At 34.1% G+C, this 3,642-nt stretch overlaps 1 long non-coding RNA gene across 1 annotated transcript; it reads right to left on the bottom strand.

Moving 5' to 3' along the window:
- Positions 1-214: 214 nt before the first annotated feature.
- Positions 215-3,260, bottom strand: LOC125247630. The gene is made up of 3 exons (XR_007180125.1): positions 2,811-3,260; positions 2,645-2,687; positions 215-2,488 (listed from the first exon to the last, which is right to left on the bottom strand). It is a non-coding gene; the product is annotated as an uncharacterized LOC125247630 (long non-coding RNA).
- Between the last annotated feature and the right edge of the window lie 382 nt (positions 3,261-3,642).

The following is a 3,642-nucleotide window of genomic DNA, read 5'->3' as shown; positions in this document are numbered from 1 at the left end:
AATGTTGAAAAAAGTTGTGTAAATTTTTTTGTGTACATTTTTTTCAAGACTATTTGATGAATAGAAAGTTCAAAAGAACAGCATTTATCTCAAATATAAAGCTTTTGCAACATTATAAATGTGTACTGTCACTTTTGTTCAATTTAATTGTCGACGTGTGCGCGCGCTCTTCTGGAAAAAGTGCCCATACAAGGAATTTTGACCCCTATGACATCACACAGTCCCATACTCGAAAAAAAAAGACTGCAAAGTTTATGAGGATATAAAAGAGTATTTTTGTCACAGAAATACTCCATCATACGTCCAAATCATGTTTTGAAACTTTGGCCATATTTAGCATGAGAATCCAACTTTTTAACAGTGTAAATAAGTCAGAATACATGAAATAGCATTATACCCCCCTTTAAGCTGGACAATGACACAATTTTCTTCTAGAGCTGCTGTGTAGCCAAATTATTTTCACTGTAAAACTGCTTTGACACAATCTGCATTGTAAAAAGTGCTATATAAATAAAGGTGACTTGACTTTGCTGTATTTTGATCAAATAAATGAAGCCTTGGTGAGCAGAATAGACTTCTTTTAAAAACATTAAAAAATCTTACCGTTCAAAAACTTTTACCCGGTAATGTATATCCCGCAGTTCTGACATTATTTCCTTCAGAACTGTGAAATAAACTCAATTGCGAGTTACTCAGTAAACACAGAATGTTCCTATAATCAGGTATGTGCACACATAGACATAAAAGGGGGCTTGAGCCCCTGCCCTTTTTCCTCCTTGAGAGAATGTGCCCTTTTTTCTGTGGTGTTTTTTTATTTTTTTAATAAATGAATATATATTCCTGTTTACGCACATCTTCCCTGTTAAACAAATATATTTGCTGAATAAAAAAAAAAAAACTTCAGTACAGAAGCTCAAAGTCAAAAGAACAGCAGTCTTTTAACTATGGGCCAAAAGGAAGATTTATAAGCCTAAAGAAAGAAAACACGTCCAGGTAAGTTGTACTGACTGTCCTATACAATTTTGCAATGCTCTATATGTATTTGTGTGTGTATATTTATTTTACCTATGTATACATTAATTATATATCTTTGTTATTTTACTAGATAAATGTAGGATTGATGAGGCCACATGAAACTGATGGAAACGATATAAAACCTCTAAGAGGGAAAACACTCCCGTTATTTACAGACCTGGAGGTAGCAGCACCTGATCTACTGAAACAATTCAGTGAAGAATTGATGAACTCTGATGAACTTGAAACAGAAAATACCATATGTGTAATGTGATTTATAAGAAAATAATATATATATTTTTAAATAAATCTTTCTGTTCCCTCTACTACTACCTTTTACTCAAAACTACATTATGGCCTTTATCATGGAGCTAATAATTTTTATATTGTATCATGTTTCAGAGATGCACCAGGACATTCATCAACAATTCAGCCAGGACAGGTAATAAGGCAGACTGGTACCATGACATTTCTTGCTTTCAGTGTTGTTGTTTCAGACATTTTAATCTTTATTTCAGATAGTAATATCTGATGCTGATGTAGCAGTACCGTGAGTAACTGATCTAAAAGTGGCGTGCGACAGGGTAGCTACTACCTGAGAGTCACTAGCGTTGTTTTCTTTTCTTTCTTTGTTGGGGTTATTGTGTTTGATTTAATTGTTTATTTTGTATTGTTTTGTTTCCTTTTTTTTTTTTTTTTTTTGCTTGTTGTTGTTGTTGTCCTTTTTTTTTGTTTTCTATATATTTTTTGTTTTTTTGTTTTTTTTTGTTTGTCATTGGTTTGAGTTTGTAGTCTGATGTCTTTTGATCGATTCAGTTGAATTATTTTTCTTTATTTTCTTTTGTGACCTGTGCGGTGTATCTACTTTTGTATATGTGTCTTTGTGATTATTTTTATTGACGTTTTGCCTATTTCAGCTGGTTGGTAATCCAGTAGCTGAGGCATCCTAAGTAATCAGCAGTTTTTTTTTTTGGATAGTTGACTGTGTTGAGGACCAGGTTGCTGTATGTGATGCTTGTTCCAATTTATGTGTTTTAAATTGTGTTTGTCTTTTTTTTTTTTTTTTCTTCAGGAGTGGGGTGGCCGGCGGCAGCAGTGTAGCATCTTGTGGTGGTGGGCCCTTCTGATTGCAGTGTTCACAGTGAGGTGTGCCGTGCTGTGGTTTGCTGTGGTGCGTGAGTGCACGCGTGAGTGCTGTGTTATCTCTGCTTAAAGGACGCCAGGCCTTCCCCCACCCTGAAGTGTGATGTCTTGTTACTTTTGCTTTTAACTATTTGACACAGTGAACAAAAATTGAATGTTTTGAATAAAGTTTTGTTTTAAACTCAACTCTGGTCTGATACCTGACCCAGTTGTGACGAACCTGTGTGTTCTAAGGTTGAGGGCAGTCCCGGGAATAGCCTCCGGGTGGCGTAGTCTGCATAATTAATTCGTAACGCCACACTGAGGATCTGGATCCACCTGAAAAAAAAATCTAGAAAAAACTTCTTGCTACAGGTAAATAATAATAAAAAAATCATAATGACTGACATCATTTAAATTTATTTAACTGATTACATGGGGAGGACATTTTTGTTTGTAAGATGTTTTAACATGGAAATGATAATTTCCCAACAGTAAATACACAGACCTGTATTCACCAAATGTTGAGCAAGAGGACGAAGAGCCAGTTGCTGTCAATGTAAAGAATTTCCAACACACAGCAATGTAATTAATGTATACATAGGTAAAATAAATATACACACAAATACATATAGAGCATTGCAAAATTGTATAGGACGGCCAGTACAACTTACCTGGACGTGTTTTCTTTCTTTAGGCTTATAAATCTTCCTTTTGGCCCATAGTTAAAAGACTGCCGTTCTTTTGACTTCGAGCTTCTGTACTCCATGAACTGTTTGTATGATGGGCATGGTTGTTCTGCTGAAATGGACAGAGTTACGTTTCAAAACAGAAAGTTATAAGCCGCTTAAAAAATCATTATTAGCATTAATGATTTTTATTCACATGGCCTCAGATAGCTAGCGTTTTGCTACACTAAAAAATAACAAATAACTTACTTTGCTTAGCACTGTCCAGCTGTCGAGACGTCCCCAGTTGTTTACTGCGGTCAAGCCAGCCGCGGTTTGAAAATACACGGTCAAGCCAGCCGCCAAAAATAAGTGTGCGCGCCTATTACTATAAATACAGTAATTCCATATCTATCTATCTATCTATCTATCTATCTATCTATCTATCTATCTATCTATCTACATACATCTCTTTCTTTTTTCTTTCTCTTTCTTTCTTTCTTTCTTTCTTTCTAATATATCTACCCTTTTCTTTCGATTATCCATCTCTTTCCTTTTTCTTTCTAATGTTTCTTTCTCTTACTATATCTTTCTTTTTTCTTTTTAATGTCTTTCTTTCTTTCTTATATATCTTTCTTTTTTCTTTCTGTATCTCTTACTATATCTTTCTATATCTATGTGTGTGTGTGTGTATATATATATATATATATATATATATATATATATATATATATATATTTGTGTTACTGTCTTACTACATAAGGATTACTGTCTGATTAGGCCTATAAAGACCTCATTTCAAATAAGTAGAAAATACCAATGGTCTGTTTCTATAGGG

Source organism: Megalobrama amblycephala, linkage group LG15 (assembly GCF_018812025.1).
Source record: "Megalobrama amblycephala isolate DHTTF-2021 linkage group LG15, ASM1881202v1, whole genome shotgun sequence".
Lineage (NCBI taxonomy): Eukaryota > Metazoa > Chordata > Actinopteri > Cypriniformes > Xenocyprididae > Megalobrama > Megalobrama amblycephala.
This window is presented reverse-complemented; position numbering and strand designations above follow the sequence as displayed.